Genomic DNA, 25462 nt, shown 5'->3' on the forward strand with positions numbered 1-25462 from the left:
GGGTGTCTGTGACTCACCAGGGAACAATGATCGCAGTGAGGATAAAGGGGCAGGCTGGAAGAAGACCTGGAGACAATGGTGAATTCCTGGGTTCAGCAGCTTCAGGATTCCAGCCTGAAGTACAAGAAAGCACGAGAAAATGAAGTGTTTAGGAGGGAGCTTTAGGAGTAATAAAGGCAGCTGGTGAGAGAACGCCAGAAGTAAGGATGGAGCAATGCTGCACCTTGAAGTGGTTCCTGTAAGGCTTGATTTTGAGGCAGGAGTTGGAAGAATGGATGTGCAGAAGGAGGTAGACTGTGACTGAACCCTTGCAGAGTTACCTGTAGTGTCTGTTAGCACAGACCTGCTGGTGTGCAGCCTCTGCAGATGCGACAGGCAAAGCAGAGGTGGTGAGTTACCCGGGGACAGGAGACTATGTATGTCTGTGAAGTTTGTAGGCCAGAGAGATGAGTGTCAGGATGGGTGTCCCCAGACAGTTCTTGGAAACTGGTCCTTCCTTTCATTTGCAAGATGCCCATTCGCTTGGAGAGGTGGGACTGGTGTTCTGGTAGGCGGCATTATTCTTTCATCAGCCATGGAATCTGAAATCTTCCAATACTGGAGAGGGAAACCATGCCACTGGTGCAAACTGTCTTTGGGTGAGAAGCTAAATCATAGTCCCCAAAATACCCAGCCAAAATGCAAAGGTTTTATTTTTAAGGTTTGCTTTACCCCACCAGGTTCAGCCATTGGGCGGGGAACACCCTTCTTACAGCTTTAGACTTGTTTCCCTGAGCCAAGAGCAGGTCTAAATGGAAGTTGCCTTGGTGACACTTAACCTGAGAATCTCAGTGCTGAGCTGGTGCAGAATTTTGGGGCTGGAGGGGAGGAGGAGAAGAAACTGCCACATAAACACAGCTTCATGGGCTGTCCTTTATTTTTCTGACTGCAGTATGAGCGGCTGTTGGGATGCTATTTCTAAGTTTTAATCAGGATTGATACAAATCGTTCAACAAGTACCTGTGACCGTTGGTGTGTTTAGGAATTGTTTCCGGCTTTTTTTTTTTCTGTTACTGTCTTAACACTGCACTAGCACCCTGCAGCAAACCTTATTGTGTGCAGCTACCTGGGGGTGTGGGCAGTGCTAAGTGCGCTGAGAACTGATAACAATAACCACGTGAGAGTGGCCTGGAGGTTTGGAATTAACCAGGCAGTGATAGGCACAGGATTCTGTTAATCCACTGTGTCGATTAGAATAGGAAGATGACTTGGGCCAACCAGCTGAAACGCCTTTGGAGAGTGTTTCTCCACCCTGGGAGAATGTGTGATCATCTGAGATCTGGGGCTTGAGTTCTAGCAGGGATTATCCATTGGGAAAGGACAGTCCATTTTGAAAGTGAAGTGCTGATGAGTCCAAGAATGATAAAATCACCCTTGGACTTTTTTTTGTGTGTGTGTGAACTCCTAGAAGTCATCTATGTTGGTATAAATGAGATCATTTGGCCTAATTAGTTCCAAGCTTAATTAGCAGTAATTATCCCAACATGGGAGTAATACTCGAGTAGGAAGTACTGAGTCCTCGATTAGATAGATCTCTAATTGGTGTTACAATATTGTAATTAAAGCATGCTTGTACGCCTCTGCCTCTGCAAGTGATTTGTTTTATGTCTGATTAAGCAGGGAGTCCGGCAGCCTCAAGGAGGCCAGGACATCACCACTGATTGAAACAGTGTATTATTCTTTGTTATAGGAAAGAAATGATGAATCACATGTACTAGGAAACACTGTGGGCCAAATTAGTCCTTTGAGTAATTGCTACTGGAGTTAGGGAAATTACAACAGGGGTAAATTTGGCCTCAAGTGTATCAGCTCTATCTGTGTATCACACAGTTAAACAAATACTCATTTGAATGTGCAGTCTGGCAATTACACCATCAGACAAATGCAAGTGAGTTAATCTGCATCTGCGATCACTGGATTGCAGGGGTGAGTTTGACTGCTGGGTGGTGGTTATTGGGTTGCACGTTCTGCTCGGATTTTGTGGGAGGCAGTGCCACACATCCAAGGATGCAGCTGGCATAGGTTCAGATGGCCACTGCTGGCTGCAGTGTCCTCTCCTTGTCGAGGTGGGGTCTGGAAGGTGCTGCCAGGGTCACCAGGAGCACCTGGCAACTGGAGATGGGCAGATCAGAGTCCTCTTCCAGCAGTGTTACCTTCAGCCTGACTGAAGATCCTCCCTAGCAGAAGACCCTTGAGAATATCAGGTAAACATGTTTTTTGAAGTTTAAAATGAAGCGAGTGAAATGGGAACTTTCTGAAATTAGTCAGCATCAAAACACGAAAGCTTCCTATGTCTTTTTAAGAAACCACCTCCTTAGGAGTTGGCAAGTGTGCTGCTTTATTACTTATCTGCTCGCTACATGAGTGGGCGACTGTACTTCCTGATTTGGTTCTCCAACATAGAGAGATCATCAGCATAGGTCTGTAGAGGACAGTAACTCCTCGCCTACAGAAGTAACAAATAGGAATGCATGTATCCTCTGGCTGTCACAAAGGATTTCTAAGCACATTGGAGTCATATCCGAAGTAACACGTCATCTTATTTCCATTTTACAGCTGCAGAAACTGAGGCACAGATCGGTTGATTCTCTTGCTGCAGCTCATGGAGCACAGGAACACTGTGCAGGTCTCATCACCTTGTGCTTCACCCAGAGCCCTCCCAGAAAGAAAGAGATGAATTGAGCGAGGGAATAAAGTACACAGAATTCTGTCAAAGCAATATTAGGGATAAGAATTTAAACACCCCGTGCACGGGAATTCAAAGCAAGGGTTTCCATAGCAGCGTTGCTTGGCCATATTGTATATACACTGTTTTGCATTGTGCTGGTGATGTCAAAGGCATATTCTAATATCTGTGTGTGCAATATGTCTGAATCAGAGCTGCTATGAAACTTAAGGGTGAATTACACCATGGAGACATATTCTTGTGTGGTGTTGGGAGGAAATAACTGAACTAGGTTTTGCTAGGATTTTTCTCCCGAGATAATTTTTCTTAGAAAATTGCTGATTTGCCAGAATTGTTGCTATTTTCAGGAAAAGTTGACTCCAGTTTTGTGTTTCATCTCGGAAAAAAAATTGAGAAAAATTTTAAAGCTGTCAAAATGAAACATTTCAAGAAGGTAACATGAAACCTTGCATTTAATTACTTTAGTCGTAGTTTCTAGGTAGAAATTTTGAAAACAATTTTTTTTTTAACCCGATCAGATGTAGAACAGTTATTTGAAATTTCTGAAAATCTTGAAGGAATAAAGAGCTTGTTCTTTCACACTGAATAGTCCTGGGAGTGGCGGGTGACGAGGGAGTGACTGCATCACCCAGCGCCCTGTGTGGCTGCCCAGCTGTGTGTTGCAATGGGAGATGTGGGAGAGGTTTCCCACTGAATACTTCGCTGACTACCTGGTAAAGGCACGTAGCAAAAAAATGCCTGCTCAAAAAATTGCTCCAATCTTTCAACAGTCTCTAAAAGCCCGGGTATCACCTGGATATCATGAGGTTAAGCCTTTGCACCGGGGGTGTTTTGGGTGGGAGCCGCTGTTTGTCACATCGTTAAACCTCAATTCGGCAGATGATGGGATCTCGGAGGGGGAGCTGCCCCCACACTGGGGATAATGGGGCCAGTCCTTCTCACCTCCCTGTGTAGGGACAAAGGGAGAGCCTCCCAGCTTTCCCTGTGCTCTGCCCTTCGCTTGCAGCACCTCAGTCGTGCTCTCCTGGGGAGCAAGGAGGGATGTTGCAGCCTGGGCTGGGAAGGAGTGCTTGCACTCATGGAAAAGCCCTGTGAGTTATTTTGGCATCGCTCTTCCTGCTGGCAGCAATGTTTCCTCACTGCCAGCATTCCCAAATGTTGGTGTAGCCTGTGTGTGCCAACGTCTCCTTTCTCCCTGCCCCCTCATGTTGCAATTGCTAATTTCTGTGCCTGTGCCTGAAGAGCTGTAGTTTAGACTTGCTTTCCCATGCATTGAAGCCATTCTTGTTTAGGGAAGAAACTGCAAAAGGGGTGTGGGAGAAAGGAAGATAGACGAGAAATGGATTTTTTTTTTTCCTATGTGGCAGTGACGAATGCTGGGTATTAGAGAGACAAGCTGACAAACATCTGAATGAGTGGAAGAGACTTCTAACCCAAAGGGAGGAGTTGTGGTTTAGGTTAAAGCCACAAAGGAAGTGAAGGAGGTTACCACTTTCCTGTCTGTGGGCTGGAGGTTCTCCTTGTGCTCTTTTGAAGGCTTAGCTCTAGCTCGTTCTTCCCTAGGAACATGCTCATCTGTGTATTTCTTGAAAGGCATTTGAGCTGGCGTCTGATCTTGGGAGTGACAAACATCCCCTTTATACGCAGAAATCAGCAGGAGCTGGGAGCTAAAGATCTGGGAATCACAGTCTAATTTATGGAGCCAGATATTCTAAAGCGTCTTGTTAAGCCGTGTGTCTTGTTTGGTGCTAGATCATGTAGTGTTTTTCTCTGTGCTTCCTCCTCTTGCTGATTCTGCTAGGATTTTCTGTTGTAAATATCTGTGTACTTTTGGGGCTTGTTGGCTCCCCACAGGCCTCGCTTCTCTTATGTTCCTGAATGATTGGCAAATTGTGTAGCCATCCTGCCTGGATCCAGCAGCCTAGCATGCTGATGCAGGACAGATTCTGAATGTCATTGGGTTCCTACCAGCATGGCCTGTGATCAGGATTTTCCTTGATTTTCTGTGCTTGCTTTTCTTTTAACAGTGCAGAGGCTTTAGCTGTGTGCGGTTGCAAAGTTTGTTGTCTCAGCTCTGCAGCTTCACTCTTCATCTGAGAGGAGAGGGTGAGTGGTTAACCCTGGTGTGCTGCAGAAGGCATGCCAGGAGGGAGATGAAAGAATACAGGATTGCTCTTACAAGACTCCTCCTGAGTCAGAGGAGCACGGGCACGTGAGCTGGCTATCTTAATCCGAGCCATCAGCTAGTGACTGCACAGTTAGAACCACGGCGGTGACAGTGACTTCGGTGTGTGCTGCCACTGCCTTCTGATTACTGTGCACTGCTGTACATGAAAAGAGCATCTGAATGGTGCTCCCTGAAGAGCCGTTTTGTGGTCTCTAACCTTCCATTAACAGCTCACCTTAGACCCTAACCCTGGCCTTGGGATGCAGCAGAGTTATTTCATTTACCAGGTGTGAAAATCATATTTTGCCATGTGAGGATGATTGCTCTCTCAGGTGTATTCCAGCAACTGGGGTTTCTTTTTTTTTTTGGTTTGTTTGTTCATTTGTTTGGGGTTTTTTAATGCTTTGTTAAAACTACAAGATATCATTAAAGATTTATGTGTGGCAAATGTGTCCTTTTTTGCCAAGTGTTTCCTTTTAGAGACCTTCATGGTATTGATTTCAAGTAGATTTTCCTCTTCTGTTTTAAAACATTTCCTTTGCCTATGGATTTTCAGCATTACTCACTGGAGCTGTTATGCAGTACATTCCCCAGACTATACTATCAAGCCAGAGTCCCTTACTGCTCTCTTCAGGGACCACTTTTGAAGCTGGAAAGACCATTCATTTGCTGTGTTCACTCAGTCCTGAGCAACTATCTAGCATTACATCCTTATTACTCCAGGATGTGCATTGTCATCTAACCGAGCCATGGGTCTGCTTTCACCGTGTGCCAGTGGATTCCACACCTAGTCTGGCAGGAGCCTTGAGCTGGCCTTTCCTTGGACAGAGCAGTGTTTGTTTGGATGTTTTAGATGCAAAGGGAAAACAAGCTGTATGATGGGGAGATGAAGAAACTGGAGTGGTAAGCAGCTGATATTGTAAGGTCGTTTGATACTGTGGCCACTAGAGTGGGGAGCATGGATTTCTTTTTGGAGAGGGCAGAGGACCCAGCAGGGAGGCTGAGAGTGCTGGTACAGCACAGATCCCAGAGGATTGAGCTACCACTGCCCTTTCAAGGAGTGGGCTGGTGTCCACCAGCTGTTTCTGTGTCCCAGGAGGAGGCCCTGGGTGGCTGGAACATCTCAGTGACAGCCAGCTGATGGTGTGGGATCAACCATCTTTTGGTGGATTGTATCTGTAAGATATTGAAGACTCGGATTCAGACCTTAAAGCATCTGGCTTATGGAATTTGGCTTTGTTTACTGTAGTGTTATAGCCTTAGGGCCACAGAAAGTGCAGCTTTATTGAAATCATTGGAGTTGTGCTTGCTTATGGCAGCAGGGAGCTGGGGATGCGTTTTTTTGGAACATGTTGCCAGGAACATAAACCCTTTTCTTTGGGAGATGCTTTGTAAGGATGACTCAAGTAAATGCCTGGGAAACATTGTCCTAGTGGAAACAAGATGTTGGAGTGATCAGGTCTCAGAACAACTCTTATTTCTTCCTCACATCTGCAACTTTGAGAAACCACCTTCCTAAGGCTCAGTCCTTCTCTCCTTCCTCATTATCATCTTAGTTTTGAACATCATATACACCACCAAGAGCAGGAACACCTAGGGGACACTTTAGCCTCTGCACATGAGGTAAATAAGGACTTGGAAGAGGAAACCAGCGGACTTGCATGGGATCCAGACAGGCTGAAGTTGTGTCACTGGCCAGAGCAACAGCAGTCTGTTATTGGATTCTGAAGTGGAAGGTATCTGTGCTTCAGCATTTAAATATTTACAGGAGATTCTTGCTACGCTCTTTGATGCTGGATGCTCATATAAAAACAATTACCCAAAATATAAGTGATTTCTAAGGACACTGCACACAGTATTGCCTGCATTTCTTGTGTGCTGGATGGACTACTGGCATTAATTTTGTCTTGGTTTGACAGAGAGGGCAGGCAAAAGGTGCAGGTTGTGTGTAGGAACAGCCCATGTTGTAAGCAAGTCAAGGCACAGGGGGTGTCCAATCAGAGTTCCATTACCAAGGCTGATCACTTGTGCAGCACCAATTCACATGTTAAATGGATGCTCTGAAATAAAAGGATATAGATGGAAAGAAGCATGCTGTCCTAGGTATCTCTCAGGACCTGCAAGGCAGGTATTGTCAACAGATGTATTCCTGCTGGGGAATAGCCTGGTATGATTTAAAATAAGCTGGCAGATTTTGTGCTCAGATGGACTGGGAACATTCATGCAGTCTGTTATTGCAGTTCAGCTGTGAGAGGCCAGCACCATTAGCAGAGAGGGACTAGCAAAATGTTTGGGCAGAAGTATGTCCAGTCGTGACATCTGTTGTTAAAGTGGTCCACAGTATGCACCATAAAAGTGCATAAGTAAAAATGGAAAAGAATGAGAGTGAAGCATTTATATAACTAAGCCAAAACTCTTGAGTGCCCTCTAATAATGAAGAATCTTGGTTTGGTGACCTTGCAGATCTGAAAGTTGATGATTACTGCAGAAGAAAGTCAGCACCATACTAATGATAAGCCAATGTCTAATCTAAGGAGCAGGGGGGGAAATCAGCATGTTTTCTTTGGAAGCATCTCTCTGTTTTATGTAATTTTGGTACAGCACCTGTGAATCAGTGGCTGGTACTTTTGAAATGTAATTCTTTCATCAAAAGCTATTTGAAACAACAGGTTGCACCTAACCATTTAGTCTAAGCTCCCTTGACATTTTTAAATGACAGATAATGAAAACTGTCTTTATTATAACTTAAGCAATTTCATCAGACTGTCACCAGCAAACAATGGCAAACTAAAGTCTGAACAACCCTCCACTCTCTTCTCCTATGTACCTGTGCTAGAGTACCTGGTGTCTTTTCAGCTTCTAGGAAATATAAGAGGTGATATGTCTGCTGGGAAGGGTTCTGTGTTGCGAGGCATTAGAGGTCAACAGGAACATGTTAAAATCTGTCTGGGAGCCAGTGGTCAGATGGCATTAAAATGGAGCACAAATGTGAGAATGATCATGGGTGAGAGACATGGCTTATCTAACTGAGCGCTGAATTCTGCACTGCCTTCAGTTTATGAATGGATTTAAAGCATGGTGCCAAACAGACCATATTGCAGTTGTCTAATCCTTAGGTGACAGAGGCAGGCATGATTGTAGGCAGAGCTGCATCCAAGAGGACTCATCAAAACAGCCCAGTCAGCCTGGCATTATTGCTACCTGATCTGTGGGAATCGGTCCAGGCCCTGGATCTGAGCTGCCGCAGGGAAACCTGGTTGAAGGAGCAGCTGTTGAGGTATGGTACTGGCTTATCTTCCCTGCCTGTCTCTCCCCAGCCAACATTGCTGCAGGCTTGCCTGGGCTGAGCATCAGTCACCCAGGTCCTTTCCCCCTTGCCCAAACACCCACTCCCCAAATTTATAGACTTAACCAATGTATCCCCCCCAGTTAGATTAGAGGGAGAGCGAGAGCAGAAGGAGCACTTCACAGTAAAACATCATTTCTATAAGATGGCCACAGCACGGGAGATGCTAGCACCAGGGAGTGAATTATAGGGGTCTGGAGAAGAGACAGGCTGTGGCAGAAAGAGGGTTGTTATTGGAGGACACAGGGAGGAAAATGACGGGGATAGAGGGTGTAGATAAATACTTAGAAATGGCTGCAGTGGTGTGATTTGGAAGGAAATTCAGTCGCTGCTTCAGTCACCAGTGGTGATCAGTTTAGAGAGCTAAGTGGTAAATTACAGGCAGGTTAGGACTCCAAGAACACCCGTGACCCTGTGAAATGCCAGAGAGAGAAAAGTTGCAGTAGCAGTGAGTAAGACTCGCATCTCATCTAACTGAGCATGAGTATCTCAAGGTGAAATAGCAGAAGGAGAGGAGGCGGGAATATTGATTTCTGCCTTGCAAAACAGACAACAACGCCTACTTTTTCATAGCAAGAATTTAACCATTCGCTTTAATGGGCCAGTCTGCTGTACAGTGGGGGCTTGGTTTCTTTGTGCACAGTCTAGAGGGGAATTCATGCTGAAATTATTTTTTTTTATAGCCTTGAAGGAGAGACATGAGCAAAATGTTACCCTCGAACAACTCTGTGCTGACTGTGAGGGCAGCATGAGTAGAATCTGTCCATGTTGCTGGCCTGTTGTGCAGCAGGCGGGCACCCTGAGCAGCTGGATGCTGGAGGAGCAGTGCTGGAAGGCACAAAAAGCCCGTTATGCCAGGAGAGCTGTTGTATGTGTTGGCGACAGATGACTTCTTCTGTCTGTCTGAGGGCAGACTTAGCCTTCTATTTATCCTTGAGAAGGATGCTTCCAATGAGAGGTGCTTTCTTCATCTGCTCATGGCTTTCTCAGAAATGTTGCTTTGGGAATGAAATTTTGTTTGCTCGGTTTTACACCATGAAGGTGCACATGTGTGCCCTGGTGCTGTGGGCAGGCAGCACAGAGTGTGGCTGTGTAAGGGGGCTTGGTGGCTTGTACTGGGCTCAGCAGGTGGCTGAAGGGAAGCAGGAGGTGAGTTTGGCACTTTTGCGAGCTGCTGCCATGTCTGTTCTCATTGATTCAAAGATGGCTGTACATATACAAAAGGAGTGTAAAGTCATGGCTGAGAATCTTAAAAGGCTCAAAGGTCAGGCAGTTCCACAGACAAATTCTCCTGGCAGCACCAGAGCACTCAGTGTGAAGCATGGGGCCAGTGTGGTGGAAGCAGTATTCCTGGGCAATCGTTGGTTCTGAAGTCTTCTCTGTGCCAAATTTTCCCACCTTTGTTTGGTATGAATTCATATTTTTCCTGTGCTGCATGAGCATATGCTTCCCCAGATTCTGTTTACCTGATCTGCCTTCTGAATCAGTATCTGTTCTCTCCTTCTTTTTCTTCTCCCTGTTTTTTTTTTTTTTAATCATAGGAGATAGAGCTGAGCATTTATCTCTATGACTGTGTGATATTTGCCTCATACCTGCTTATTTATTGACTTGAGAAAAGACTTTCTAAATAGGGAAAGAGCATCCTGCAACTGGAATGTTTTAATACACGGGATTTGTTTATGATACCAGAGTTTTTGATGTGTGATAATGTCTTCAAGTGCAGCAGATCAACTGTAAGTCTCTCTGGATGGCCTGAAGAATATTTTAACCACAGGCACAGTCCCATGTTCCAGCCCAAACCTGATTAAGGCTCAGATTGTTTGGGTGTTCATGTGAACAGGAAAACACAACATCAACTGGTTCTCTCTTTTCGGTGCAGACAGGAAGGTGAGAGCAGGGCCTTTCTTGCCCAGGTGAATTTGCCATCATCTGCATGCTGTTGCCTTGGGGTGATGTGCAGCCAGTGCTGGTCAGATCCATCAGCCAGTCTCATTCCCAACACAGCAGCCAGCCAGGCAGCAGGCATTGCTGTAGGTGACTTACAGGTCGTTTTTTCACCAGCAGTGGGGACAGAGGTGGGAGTTTGCTTATGTGTGTGTTTTGGGGGAATGTGTGTGACTGTGTGTGGATATTGGCATTGGTATGGATAGAGAGGCATTTCCCTCCTCTGGGAGGCTGTGAAGTCCCACCCACGATGGGATGCAGAGGGACTGTTCACCCGAAGGATGTTAAAAATATTCTCTGGTGGTTTGTAGGACGGAGGCTGAGCAAAACTGAGCATACTCGGGTTAATGTCTAATACTAAAAGAAACTGAACAAGAAAGAAAGCCACAACAATCTCTCCCCCTCCCCCTAGGCCTGATTTCCTAATCTTTTAGGAATGATTTACAATATATGAAAGACTTTCTGAGAGAAGGTTTTTTTTCCAAGTTTAACAATGGATGTTAAACTACCCCTCCCTGTGGTCCTTTCCCATTTCTTTCACACTGTCCAGCTTTAGACTTCATCCTGCAGCAAGATTCATGAAGGCAACTCCCCTGTGCCCATGCAGAGAGATCAGCGGCGGTATGCAAACCATAATCACCTGGATTCCTTACAGGAATGGGTTGTTTCCTTTCGAGAAGGCTCATTAGAGCATGCAGCAGTGTAAACCTCAAAGCTTGTAAGAAAATGGTTTCATAGAGACTGATCTCTCTTGTCCCACAGCTCCTCTGATCATTTACAGGGGAGCACAAAAGAGGGCAAAAAACCGCCAAACCTAAAGCAAACAAACAAAGCAAAACATCCTCCTAATGGTGTGTGCGCTTCATTTCCAGCAGTGATGGTGTTATACACCCACTTTGTGCAGGTGTACATGAATGCAGGTCGGGAAGCAGTGAAGAGAGCAAAGCTCTTAAGGAGTTAGTAGAGTTTCCCTGCTGGAAGGTTATAATCGCACTGAAAGAGGGAAATCTTGCCTCGGCAGACAGGAAATATGTGATGCAATTTCAGCACAGAGTTGCTAGAGATAGAATAGCCCATGAACTAAAAAAACACCAAAAAACAAAATAACAAAACATAAATTGTAGGGGACACTTTGCATGGCCCAAATGTACCATGTGAAAGCTAATAGCAAGGGATCCTGTGAGTACAGAAACACCAATGTATAGGCTGCATGGTGGTGACATCCAAGGAATGCCCATCCCTGATCCTGGATATAGGGACTGTTCACAGATTCTTATTGCTGACAGCTTTCCTTGAGATGAGGTTTTTTTTTAACATTATTGATTGAAAAGGCCCTATCTTCTGTTGTATTTGAGGTGGAAGTGTTTCGTGTGGAATGACTGTGTGTGTGGCTGGAGAAGGCTCTACTTCAGACAGTTGGTGGTCAGGAGCAGGGTGTGACTTCAGAAAACGGTAATGTCTCCAACCTTCACACACTAAGGATCCATGTCTCCATTTCACCTTCCCTCAGTCCCATCTTCAAAAGTTCCTGTTTCTCAGATGTTTCCACCTCCTCCAGTTGTGCCAGTTCAGTTGCTCGGGGGGATGAAATCTACATCAGAGCTGCTCTGGTGTTAAGGTTTTGTTCTTTTTAGTAGGGCTTTTAAAAAAAAAGTTGGATCATTTAAACAGCTCACCTATGCGTGTAGCTACATAAATAGTTTAACTGGCACAAGTGAGCGGCAATAACTGAGAGAGCATGGCAGGATCCTCTGAAACTGGGTCTGCTGCAGATGGAGCAGTGAAACAGAGCCACAGCCCTACACGCTCTCAATGTTATTTGCATGAGTAGCTCCATTGTGCTTCAGTGGGACTCTACTTACACATGTAAAATTAAGTGTTTGCAGGGCCGGGCCCTTGAAGAGCAAAAAAGCCGCGATCGGGGTGTGCCATGCTCTGCACCGTGTACAGAAAGTGTCATGCAAATATATTTTGCTGGCTGGGCTATCTCGTCTGATCTGTCTGCTCCGCAGAACCCGAGCTCCTGTGGCAACTTTCCTTAGGCTTGGTTTGCTCTGATGGAAGAGCCCTGCTTTTGCACAGACGGGCTGATCTCCTGCCCTCGCTGCAGACAGGGAGTTGTGAGGAAAGCGTACACAGTGTGGTGAGAGCTGTAATGCTTCCAAGATGTTCTTGGATTTGCCGGAGTGCTCTAAGGAGTCGGGACAGCTGGTTTCTCTGGGGCAGCTTTTATGAGCTTGGCCAAGGGAGGGCAAGGCCCCAATACAGGGGGCTGTTCTCGAGGTTGGTGGGGACGATCCCACCATCTGGGGCTCTGCTACCTGAAATCCCGAGTTACAACCTGTCTTTGCAGTTAGGAGCGTTTGGGAGCCTGTTGTTGTCAGTTCCCATGGTAAAACCCTTCGAGGACAGCCTTGGGAATTCACTGCTGTGGCTGATTCCCAAAGGTGGTGGGTGAAGTAGCAACTTAACTCTTGAGAGTGAAGCAAAGCACCTTGATCGCTGCTCTCCGGAGCCCCAAAGAGAGGAAGGAAGAGACTTAAAGCCGTTGGAGGGGAGAGGCTTGGTGTGGTTATTTGAGACCGCTGCCTGCAGAGTTGCACAGTCATTTATAACTGTTTGAAATGTGGGGGGATGGGGTCGGGGGGATGGGAGGGGAGTCGGAGGAACCACAGCATCTGCAAACTGGTAGCATTTTGTGCGCGTTTTCCCCGGTCTAACTCCTAAAAGGACAAGACAGCGAAGCACTGGGTCAGAGGAGGGAGGAGAACAAAAAAGGCAGTTCTCTAACTCCTCGTATTTTACCTCTGCTGTCGGGATTGAGGCACAGGGTAGGATTTTCAAAGGTACCTTTGGAAAACAGAAGTTGTGTGCCTGGTTTCCTTAGGCTCTGTAGAAAAATCCCAGCCTCTACTGCTCAGGGCAGACAACTTCCTTTTGAGCAAACCACGATGGGTTCCTGGTGTCAGTGAGAGTGGGACTGGATCTTCTGTCGGAAGCAGCGTGAGGTACATTCTGTTCCTTACACCATGCTGGGCTGCTTGGCCAGCGTGGTGGGACGCGTGAAGGACAGGAGGAATTGCATTAAAAGAGATGTAAAAATGGGCAAGGTTTAAACATCAGGTGGAGGAGCGTGTGGAACCGATGGTGGTTCAAGCGTCAGTTCCCACACTTCAGCTGTAGAAGGTGCTGGCCGCGATCACTGGAAAGATGCAGGTGGGGCTGGCCTCAGTGGGTGGAAAGACTTGTCAGATTTCCACCTTCGGGTCCTGGATCCTGGGAACTTGTAGCCCCAGGGACTTGTCTAGAAAAGGTGTCAGTGGGCTGAAAGTCTGTCCAGCGGGAAATGCTTCGGGTCTGTGGTCTGTAAATGAGAAGGGACTGAAACCCTAGTGCGAAGAAGCATCTTCCTGAAGGAAGAGTGTATTTGGGGCAAGATGTGATAATTAGCTACTGTTGCAGTGCTCAGGAAGCTGTGAAGAGTTCTTTAACAGTGTTTGGATTCGGGCAAGGACTAGGGGAGGAGAGGAACAAAAAGAGAAAAAGGGATTGAGGGCTGAGCAAAGAGAGGAGGTGGCTTTATCTGCCAAGAGCAACGCCCAGCGTGAATGTTGCGCTAAAAGGGTCTTCTTCCAAAGACTTGAGTTACTCAAAAGTGGGAGTTGGACAAGATGGGAGTTGGACAAAGAATGGGTCGTTTGAGGATAAAGGGGGAGGGAGGACACTGAATTTCTGTTCACTGATGTTGTATTGGCTAAACAGGTTATTCAGGCAGCGCGGATAAGCAAAACTGATCCGCTGACTTTCTCTGTTCGGCTGCATCGATGTGCCACCGGTGGCTTGGAAACCTCTTCCTTACAGCCACGAGATCGCCCATTTTAAGAACATTTTGTGGAGGTGAAGGAGAAGGATTAGTGGATGTTGAAAGCCGTCTTTTCACGGAGTAAGTCTCAGACTGAAAAGGGCGGGGGATTGCTACAAATCTTCAAAACTCTTCACTGCCAGTTTGAAACCAAACTACATTGATGTCTAATCCCCAAACACGGAGCATTTGTCCAGGATGGGGCCCTTGAGCATTTTTAGGAGTTGATAGGTTGTGTCTGTTTGCCATTACTGCCTGGTCCCTCCCTGCTCAGTCCCAAGCTGCTGCTTATCCCGGCGCTTTCCCTCATCCGCAGAAAGCCCTGGGGTCACTCGGCGGGTGGGCACTGGGGGTGCTCAGCCCCCGGGGAGGAGGGACGCGCTTCTCCTGCGCAAATTCTCATCCCGCCTTCCTCAGAAACGTGTGCAAGGGACATGTGCCAGCGGCCCGGGCCGCTCCGCGATGGTCCAGCGGCCCTCCCGGGTGTGCCATCGCGCTGGTCCCCGGGGGCACAGCGGGGCTGAGGCACCGGCAGCGCGGTGGGCCTGGGCAGGCCCGGTGCCGAGCGGAGCGGGCAGGGCAGCAGCGTGGGGCCGGGCGGCGCCATCCCGCATCCCAAATCCCGCACCCCACATCGCTGATCCCGCATCCCCCCGGGGCACCGCGCCGCCCCTCAGGGGCCCCGCGCGCCGTTTCCGTTGGGGGGGTGCCCCCGAAAGGGGAGGGGAGGGGGCGCAGGCTGGGGGCGGGCCCCCCGCGCGCGCCGCCTCAGGGGGAGCCGAGGGCCCCTCCCCGGCCCCACCGGGGGCGCCTCCCCTGCGGTACCTGGCGGGCACCGGCAGCACGGGGAGCGCCCTTCCCGCCGCCCGGGGAACCGGGGCGGAGAGGGCGGCTCTCGGCGCCCCGACTCCGCCGAGGGGAGTTTGGGGTGGAGGGGGGACGGCGGGGGAGGCGGCCCCTTTAAGAAGAGCCCCGGGCGCGTGGTCTCTTTAAAAGGGGAGGAGGGGGCGTGGCCGCCGCGGGGCGGGGGCCGGGCTATGTTAATGAAGGGGCGGGGCCGCGAGGCCGAGGGGGGCCTGTCTCTTTAAGAGCCCGGCTGGTACCGCCGTGCGGCGAAGGGGGAAGGGCCGCAGTCCCCTCCCTCTGGCTGGGGAGAGGCGGGGCGGGGGGGCCGGGCGAGACCACTGCGCGGCGCGGGGAGCGAGAGGCGGTCCCGCCGCCGGCCGAGTGAGTAGCGGACGGTACCATTGCCGGGGCGGGGCGCGCGCGACGGGCGGTACCATTCCTCTCTCCGCGGGTTGCGGGACGCGGCGGAAGGGGGGGCGCGGGGTGGGGGGGGCGCGGAACCGGTGTGGGGAAAAGGCGGGGGGGGGAAAGCGGGCGGGGGGAGCGGGCGCGAGGGGCTGCGCTGGGCGGTACCATGTGCGCGGGGAGCGGGGGGGGGAGGCGCCGGCGGACAATGGAGCCTGTGTGTGTGTGCGGGAGGGGGACGGAGCCGCCGCGCCGCCCCCGCCGGCCCCGGGCTGAGCGCGGTGAGTGCGGGGCGGGCACCGGGCACCGGCACCCGCAGCGCCCGCCCCGAGTTCGGGAGTTGGGGGGGTCCCGGGGGTGCCCGGCGAGGGGAGCTCAGGGGTTGCAGGGGGTGCCCGAGGGGCTGCGATCCAGGGAGGGATGTGTGGGGAGCAGCGGATGCTCCGTGGGGTGTGCGGGGAGCAGGGGATGCCTGGAGGATGTGCTCCACGGAGGGGTGTGCTGGGAGCAGGGGATGCTCCAGGAGCTGTGCTCCATGGAAAGAGGTGTGGGGTACAGGGGATATTCTGGAAGCTGTGCTCCATGGAGGGATGTGCTGGGAGCAGGGGATGCTCCAGGAGCTGTGCTCCATGGGATGAGGTGTGGGGTACAGGGGATATTCTGAAAGCTGTGCTCCATGGAGGGGTGTGTTGGGAGCAGGGGATATTCTGGAAGCTGTGCTCCTTGGAATGAGGTGTGGGGTACAGGGGATGTTCTGGAAGCTGTGCTCCATGGAATGAGGTGTGGGGTACAGGGGATATTCTGGTAACTGTGCTCCATGGAGGGGTGTGCTGGGAGCATGGGATTCTCCAGGAGCTGTGCTCCATGGAGTGAGCTGTGGGGCATAGGGGATGCTCTGGAAGCTGTGCTCCATGGAGGGATGTGTTGGGAGCAGGGGATGCTCCAGGAGCTGTGCTCCATGGAAGGAGGTGTGGGGTACAGGGGACATTCTGGAAGCTGTGCTCCATGGAGAGGTGTGTTGGAGCAGGGGATGCTCTGGAAGCTGTGCTCCATGGAAAGAGGTGTGGGGTACAGGGGATATTCTGGAAGCTGTGCTCCATGGAGGGGTGTGTTGGAACAGGGGATGGATGCTCCAGGAGCTGTACTCCATGGGATGAGGTGTGGAGCACAGGGGACATTCTGGAAGCTGTGCTCCATGGAGGGATATGTTGGGAACAGGGCATGCTCCAGGAGCTGTGCTCCATGGAAGGAGCTGTGGGGCATAGGGGATGCTCTGGAAGCTGTGCTCCATGGAATGAGGTGTTTGGTACAGAAGATATTCTGGAAGCTGTGTTCCATGGTGGGGTGTGTTGGAGCAGGGGATGCTCCAGGAGCTGTGCTCCATGGAAGGATGTGTTGGAGCAGGGGATGCTCTGGAAGCTGTGCTCCTTGGGATGTGTGGGGTGCACTGGGAGGTTGTATGGAGTGGCACATGGAATGCTGTGCCTCCGTTGGTGGTGCAGGGGATGCCCCGGGGGCATATGGAAGTATATGGAGGAATGTACGGGATGCCCTAGGGGATGTGTGGGCTGTCCTGGGTCGCAGTGTGGGGCATGGGATGCTCCAAGAGCTGGATGTGCGGGATGCTGGGCGGTGGGGGATGCGCTGGGGCTCTCTGCTGTGTGGAGGGGAGTGTGAGGTGCTCTGGGTTGTGCTGGGGCTCCGGGCTGTGCTCTGTGAGAGCTGTGGAGTGCTGCCCTGTGCTGCCCTGAGGTGTGTGGAAGTGCCTTCGGGCCGTGCTGTGGAAGAAGAGGACGGTGTTGGGTGGACTAGAGATTCCAATCTGAGTGAGGAGCTGGGACATGGTGGGAGGGGCTGTTGAATTGGGAGTGAAGGCTGTCCTAGGAGAAAGAAGCTGGTGTAAAAGTGGGGTGTGAGCTGTGAGCTCTGTGGTTGAGCTGAAGTGAGGGGCTGGGGCACAGAGATCCACAGTAGGGATGCAGGGAGTGGGATACAAGGTAAAACGTGCAGTGAGAGGGTGGGAGATGGTGTGTGGGATATTAGATCACCTGGGACGTGTTGTGAGGAAGTACTGAACTTTGGGCATCTGCAGGAAAAAATGTGGAGAGGTGGATGAAGAAATGAGTATGAGGTTTGCTGGGGAGAGTGGTACATGAAGGGGAGCATGTGAGGAGCTGGAACTTGAGTCATTGTAAGAAAGAGATATGGGAGTGGGACTGGGGAAGCACTGATAGCTAGAATGTGGGGTAGGAAGTGCTTTCAGCAGGAGGGAGGTGATGCACATGGTCATGAGGGAAATTGTAGGGCTCCAGAGCTGGGAAGCAGCATAGATAAATTGGGGGAGCAGGAATCCAGGGAAGCTAAGCTGTTAGTATCAAACTGTAGGTGGGATACTAAGTGTGGGAAGGGATCTTGTATATGGGGATTGTGGGGAAGAGCAGTATCTGTCAAGGCAGGAGAAATGTGTTTGTTTGGAAGGATTCCTACTAGGATAAGGAGAGGCTCTGTGTGTGTATGCATGAGAGGGAATCTGTGCTCTGGCTGGCTGCAAAGGGGGATGAGAGGCTAAATCTGAAGTTTATGAGGTTAAGGGTTGGATGATGAGAGAAAAAATGAGTTCTGAAGACCCCAAAGGCTTAGGGAAGTGCTGGGGCAGGTAGATGCATGCAGGGCAGCAAGGCTGCACTTCCAGGATGAGACACAGCTCTTTATTTCTGTTTTTTCCACCTCCATGTCCCCAAGTTCTCTGTGCAGATGATGGGTCTAAAAAGGCCTCAGAAGATGGAGCATTTGGGATGTGGAAGGTGGATTTACTCAGGGAAGGTAGACAAGGCATGAGGAGACAGATGGGAAGAATCTGATGTGACAGTCAATTGTGGGTTGCTATTTGGGTGTAAAATATTAAGGTGGGATGATTACATGATTAGTGGTTTAATAGTAAACTACTTGAGAAATCAGAAAATTATCATTGCAGCAAGGAAAGAATGGAGTGAGTGTCAGATGGGAGCTGGTTGTGGAGTGATTCAAAGCCCACCAAGGTGAAAGGGAAGATACTTTTATTCTTCAGATGCCAAACCTAACACAGACTCTGAAGGTGGTCTGGAAATAAGCATGAACCTCACTTTTGGGAGAGAAACATCAAGTCTTACCTGGCTGCCCTTACCTGATAAAGTAGCACCTTCTCCTTGGTCTGGGTAGACAAGAAAGGATTGTGCCAAATCGAGTTTATCCCCTTAAGCCTCCTTGTTGGTGACTGGTTGCTTTTTCTGTCAACACATAGTTGGAGGAAGCGGGGGAGACAGCTCTCTCTGTTTTTAGGGGTTCCAGTTACATTTTTATTTTCCTTGAAAGTATTTTGTCCTTGATTTCTCTGTGAAAAGCCCACACAGACATAGGATGCTCTGAAGCATCCTTAAATGTATCAAGCTTTAAAAGCATGAGGCAAAAAAGTAATCCAGATTTTTTTTTTCCTTCTGTTTTGTTGGATTATTTGATCAGTGATTGCCTGAGATATTACAACAACAACCTTTGGAAAGCTGGGCAAGGCATTATGTGAAATCAAATGAAAGAATTAACATATTTAAACAGTTGTATTCCCACTTCTTTTTGTTTGCCTCTCTCCTGCTTCCTATGGGGTCTCTAATGGCCGGTTTCTGGCTGAGGTGGGGTGTTACAGGTGTGGAACTGGGGAAGTTGATCAGGACACACACACAGAGTCGTTTTGTGTCCATCCCACGGCAGAGGAGCTGTGCTTGCAGGAGTGCACACTGCATCCCATGGCACAGGGATCTGTTTTCTTGCCTGAGCTACAGGGGTTGTTTTCCTGATGTTTTATAGCCATTTTGGACAACTTGGCATGATGGCTCTGTTCTGCAGTGTGGATTTTTTTTTTCTTTTAACAGTGATCTCCAAATAGATTACTTTTAATGAATGTGTCCTTTTTTTCTTACTCAGTGCATAAAAATGGCTCAAGGGCTCATATTCTTTCCCTGTCTCCCTTGCTGGCCTCTTCTCAAACAACAAAAGAAAGGCATCTTTCTTTTTTTGACTTGGAGTTAGCAACGATGTTAGTTTTGGGATTTTGGAATTTTCTCAGTGGGACGAGTGTGTGTTGGTTTGTTTTTTTTTTTTTTTTTAATCTTTTTTTTTTTTTTTGGGTCGGGATTTTATTGTGGAGAGGGGTCTGGGGATCTTGGGTCTCACTGCACTTGTGTGAACTCTTAACACCTTAATTGAAGGGGTGGAGATGCTGAATCACTAACAAAGACCTCCTTTATCCAAAATGTTAATCAATCATTGACGTTAAATAAGTGTGAACAAAACCAAGCAAAAAAAAAACCCACCCTAAACAAGTTTTTGTGTAAGTCACCCTCCCATTCAGCTGCTCATCTTTGGTCAGGTTAACGTGATAAATTCTTTTGGGGATGTATTTTTGTTCCTGTGCACTTGGTTTTTGCAGTGTTTGTAAAAGTTCTGTTTGTAAGTTCGCAGTGTAATTTTCCCAATACAGATTATTTAACTCCTGGATGTGTAAAGATGTTCTGGGAGGAGTTGTGATTTGCTCTGCTGTGGGGGAGTAGCTGGACTATGATGATACTGTTGTGACCATCTAGGTTTTGGGTTGGTTTTTTTTTTTTTTCCTTGTTTGTTCTGGGGAGGTATTTTTCTTTTCTCTCTTGTGATCAGTTAATTTGTTTATTGGTCAACACAATCTTCTAAGCTAGGCAGGACCTGAATTTTAATGTGAAAGAAAATAAATAGGTTTCTGGTTATACAACCAGAAACTTTGTAGATCTCTTCTGGATATTATGAATACAAAGGGTGTGGACTCTTTCTTCCCTGTGCTTTCCCCCTCCTTCCCCCCCATCTTGCATTTCATCTTTACAGTTCATGTGCTTGGATTGTTTTCAGTTAGGGTTAGTCCACAGCCAAACTGCATTTGTCACCAAATACCCAAATATAGAAACTGAGGTGACTGTAAGCCACAAGGCTAAAATATTCATATACTACAGCTCTTCTGAGCAGTTTATATGTTTGATGTGGATAAGAATGGAGTACCTTTGATCCATATTTCCCAGCTATTCAAAGGCTTGCTACTCTGCAGCACATTGACTTCTCATACCTATTTCTACATGTTTCTTCCTAGATGTTGTTTTTTTTCCTCTGAGTTTTTGACATGCTGTGTCAATTCTCTTGCCTCACAAATGTGCTTTGGAATTTTGCTGGTCTTTTATAAATTCATTACGAAAAAACCCCAACCCCAAACAGCAACAACAACTTTGTCCTGTGAAGCAATTACACTCAAGCGAGTAATCAAACTAATTCCTATCTTAAATGTGAGCTGTGCTACCTTGCAGGGCTTTTTTCTCTTCTGCTTTGTAGAAGTTTGTCAGGATTTCTTCACAGCAATGCAGGCAGCCTTCATAAAATCCTTCTAACTCGTTTGTGTGGCCTTGGACTTCACAGAAGTCTCTGTGCCTCCCCGAGGCCTGTGGTCTGTTTACATAGATATGAAGTCCTTTAACCCATCAAGTTTTGCTGTGGGCTTGGATTTCCTGCTTACAAGCTCTGCTGGAGTCCCTCTAGCCTTCCTGCTGGCAAAATAAAGGTGTTAATTCAGTTTTTCAGAGCAGTTTGTGAATGGAAGGCGATTTCATTGCTGAATTTTGTTCAAGCACTGCTCTACCTATTGAATTTAAAAGAGCTTTCCCCTCCATACCCTTACTTGTCTGTTAGGTTTTTTTTTTTACTGCTTTAAAAGTTTAATTGTTTTGGAGCTCAACATCCTTTGTAGTAGGGACTATACAAGTCCAGAAGAACAGGAACTTTATTCATAATTAGGAAGTCTAGATAATCTAGAAGAACTTGAACAAAAGAAAAAGATCGATCTGTTGGGAAATTCCTGAAGGGTTTCCTTTAACACCGTGCAGGCTCATAAATGCTGGTTAGCAACAATAGGTGACATTTAATGTGCTGAATCCAAGTGAGCTGTGTTAACTTTTGATTTATATTTTTGAAGAAGCAGGGGTGTGCTTTGTGAGTGCACCTTTACCTGTGGGCTGAGCTGCCCTCTGTTCCTATTCCTGCCAGCACTTCCTTCAGTGCCAGATGTGGGTTTTGAGGAGTCCTCGGTGCTCATCTGTTTTGACTCTGCACCACCCCACTGTGTGTGCTGGTGCTGCTGTTGGATGCTGGAACAGATCAGGGAGCTGATCTGGATTCGAAGTAGCCTGGCAAAGAAATGGTGATACTTAGCCTGCATCGGTTTGCCAAACTGGTTTGCTGCTTGGCCACGGGCACATCAGACAGTGTGGTGCAGGGGTGGGAGTAAATATTGGTAGCAGCAGTTCTCTAAGCTGGCATTGCTGCCAAAAGGAATGCTCATCTAACTATACCCTTAAGAGTCTGCTAAGCTTGCTAAATGTTTTCTTACACCTGTTTATTACAGCTTCCCTTGCCTGAGAACAGTTTCCTCCAGCTTACCGTGTTCTTTTTGCCAAAAACCATCTCTGAACATATATGCAAGGTATCTGAAGAAAAGCCCTCTTTAAGAAGCTTTAGGCAGGGCCAACAGAAGAGTGTTGGTGGCTTTGCAATGGAAGAGTTTCTGCTGTCTCAAGACTTTCTGATGATACAGAACATGTACTGTAAATTGAGGATAGACTATTTAGTATGGTTGCAATTAAGCAGTGAAACTCATGCTGGGAGAATCTTGCTGAGGAGCAAGAATTCAACAAGAGTTAAAAAGCATCAGATGTCTTTAAGAATATGAAGAATATTCAATTATCGTAATCAGTGACAGTAGAAATTTTGGAAGAGGTATTAAGGCTGTGGTCTAAGCCTTCTTTTCTATTCTGCTCTAGCAGGTTTGCTGCAGGGTTCTCACACCCCTCTCTGAAAACTTGATTGAGAACCAGTGTATGAGATGTGCCATAGGCTTCTGGCTGGATCCTGGTGAACCATCCTGAAATCTGGTCTGAGTTACTAAATTGGCTGTTGTGAAGTGAACTGCTGCTTTACAACTTTTTACATTTTCCTTATTCCTACTTCTTTGGGTTGTTCTTATTCATTCTTTTGCAGAGTTGAATCTGAGCACTCTGGTTTTGATCTACTTTGACAACACTAATTGAATTTATTTTAAATACTGTTATGAAATTGCAGTTAACTGTATCTGAAGAATGAATGTTATCTCTTTAGAGAGATCCCTTTTTTCAGACAGACTTAAAAGCTTAAAAGCAGAAGTGGGATTTTCCTTGTTTGGCCTCCAAGAAGATGCTTGTGGAATAGGGAGGGGAGATGAACAGTGGAACTGTAAGGTGGTTGGCTTGTTTGTTTTTAAAGCCTTGGCAGAATCAATGAAATCCTTTTGCAGGAAGGAAAAAGGAAAGTGCCTTTTACCACTGACATGATTTCTTTCAACAAAGAAAGATGGAGAAATGTCCTCTGAGACTTCACTGGAAATTGGGTGCTGCAGTCTTGAAAACAATGCTGTTTTTAAGTGGTCCTTAGTGGTGCAGTCGATGGCATAAAGAGTGGATGATATACACAATAATTTAGCTGCATATGGAATCGAGGGAGAGGTTGCTGTTTCTGAGTTCAGAGCAGTTGTTCAGGCACAGCTAGCCACACAGCTGCCTGTTCAACTCCTAGCACTGGCAATTACTCTGAGCTGAGTGTCTTGTTTTCATGGCTCTTTGGCCTCTTAAGAAAGCAGTGCCGCTGTGTTTTTCCTCCTTGGCTTTCTGGTGGGGCTCTGTCTGCATAGCAGCAGAGCAAAAGAACTTTAAATCACTGACCCACCTGGTCACTGGATGGTCTCTGTGTGCCTGTGGTTGTCCTCTCTGCCTTCTGAACAAAGGGTGCAGATATCTGTTTTACCTTATCAGCAGGGTGGCTGGGGCCCATGGGCTCTTTTAAAACCAGGGTTGCTTGGATTTGGTGGCGAACGTAAGAACAGAGCTTGGCTCTTAATGTGCCTGTGATTTATCTATTTGACCACGTTACTTACGCTCTACAAATTGCTTTAAGTCTCTGAGTCTGGCTGTGTATGTTGTGTCAAGCTATCTTTGCCACCTTTGCAGTGTGTACAGAGTTGTGAAGACCTGAACAAAAATTCTGGTTTAGTGGTTCGCTGATAAAAACCCTGGGTAAGATCGAGCTGTGCAGGTGATTTTTCAGGTTGCTCAGAGCTCTGTTTTCCCCTTTTTGCTAAACTGACTTCTTCAGGTGTCTTGCTATCACTGTTCCACTGCCTGTGAAATGGCAATGTTTTATCTATGTACCAATCTGTATTTGTTTGAGGATTGATTAGAAATGTATTTGCAGTGTAATATAAAACCAAGCTGTAGCCTATTGAGGTGAGCAGCCACAGCCTCCACAGGGACAGCTGGTACAGTGGACAGTTGAGGAAGTCCTGTGTATGGAAAAACTCTTTTCAGGACTTCTGCTGGTGGAATGGAGGTTTTCCACCACATTTTATATATATGTATGAGGTAAAAAAGTAAAAAAACTTCAGGTCAAAATGATTTGACAGCTTGTTAACAGGAAAACTCTTTCTTCCGCCTCTTGAAAATAATAATTTTATATATATATGCATATGTACAAAGAAAATTAACCTTCTTGTGGCTGGGGGATAGAAGGTTGAAACTGTCAGGCAAATAGCCACCATCCAGCAGAAATGCTCCTGAATGCTTTAGTGAAAGCCAGCTTTGATTTGACAGTTATGAGGCTTTGAAAATAGCGCTGTGTTTATACAGCACAGTAAATACTTTGAAGTGCGTTAGGCTGTGCTGTACATGCGTGGCTAACTAGAGGAATATTAAATGCCTACATCTTGTGTTGAGTGAGGGAGGATCCTGCAGCAATTGGAATTGCATGCTCCTCATACTTTTATAAGATCGTGTCAAAGCAGTAGATTTGATAATAGACCTGATTATACAATTGCTTAATTTCTTGTCAAAATAACGTTTTTACATGCAGTGTTCTGAGATCTTTGAGGTGACCTCATGTTATTTATCAAATGTCAGTTTTTCATCCCAGCAGCTTTGATATAATCATGTAGCATCGTGGAGTACTGTGTACATGCAGTTTTTGCTTGCTGGAGTTCTTTGAAGTGCCTTACTCCTTAGAAGAGTCATTGCTGTGTGGAAGAGCCTGCATTTAAGGACTGGGAAGCCAGTGTGGAATCACTGCACTGTGTCACTGAGGGTCATGCTGCCTCTCACATGCCTAATGTGGCTCTAAAAGCAAAGAAATGAGAGGTTCAGTGCACCAGGGACAAGCACACCCTGGCATACATTTTACCCAGCAGCAAGCTGTAGGGGATGTAGTAACTTCAGCTCTGCTCCCGTGGGAATGCCAGGTTTGTGGTATGGAGCTCCCCAGGTGCCTGAGAACAGCAGGAGGGCTCGTGCAAAGGAGCAGAGCAGAGGGATGGCTGGTGGTGGCAGTCCTGAACAAAAACTGGTCTGGCAGGCGCTGCTGCAAGGTAGTGATGCTCAGGGGAGCCTTGGAAAAGTGCTTGTTTGGGAGGAGAGAGACCGGAGAGCTGTAAAGGTGAAGGTTAACATGAAGGAAGGTGTATGGCTCGCCCCCAGCAATTCCGACTGGTGTCGTGTGTCGTGTCCCCTCGCAGCAGAGTGGGGAATTGCTGCTTGCTGTAGCACTGGGTTTTTCTCAGAGGAGCTCTGTCCTGTACTGACCCATCCCAGCCCCACTTAGCTTATGCAAACTGACAAGCCTACAGCCCAAGGAATTGCGCCTGAGGATTGCTTCTTATCTTTCGTTCTGGAAGCCTGTTGAAGGGATGCCGAAAGGGAAGGAAAAAGCACTTGGGTTTTTTTCCATGCTGAACTGATTGGTGGCTTGTTTCTCCCAAGCCTTTTGTTTAAGCAGTGTAGTGTTAATACTTGTAGGAGAACAAACTGCTGTCTCCTTGGTCCTGTCTCCCCATCCAGTATTTCAACATATTTTCCCCCAGCCCCTTTCAACAGATTAGTTCCTAGAGAATGGGCTGCTGGAAGCTTGACACAGGTGTCTTTTACCTGTGGTTGTTCATGCTGATGTCCCTAATTAAATTTTTGAAAAAAATAAACCCAGAGAAGTAAGGGGAAAGAGATTGCCTGTGGCTTCTCCTAACTCCTGAAAAGTAAATGAAGTTTTGACAGA

At 47.6% G+C, this 25462-nt stretch overlaps 1 protein-coding gene across 7 annotated transcripts in view; it reads left to right on the forward strand.

Moving 5' to 3' along the window:
* BCL9 (BCL9 transcription coactivator) overlaps positions 1-25462 on the forward strand; it is a 57632-nt gene that overhangs the window by 12119 nt on the left and 20051 nt on the right. Inside the window, exon 1 of one of the 7 annotated variants that reach the window (XM_033051338.2) lies at positions 13913-14125. The exons of 1 other annotated variant lie outside the window; for it this stretch is intronic. The gene's annotated coding sequence lies outside the window, so the exon portion shown is untranslated. Of the gene's footprint in view, positions 1-13912; positions 14126-15215; positions 15272-15535; positions 15577-21743; positions 21822-25462 lie in introns of those variants that run through there. 5 more of the 7 variants (XM_033051337.2, XM_033051332.2, XM_033051335.2 and 2 more) reach the window with 5 other exon arrangements.

This window comes from Catharus ustulatus, chromosome 2, assembly GCF_009819885.2.
Source record: "Catharus ustulatus isolate bCatUst1 chromosome 2, bCatUst1.pri.v2, whole genome shotgun sequence".
NCBI classification, from domain to species: Eukaryota; Metazoa; Chordata; class Aves; order Passeriformes; family Turdidae; genus Catharus; species Catharus ustulatus.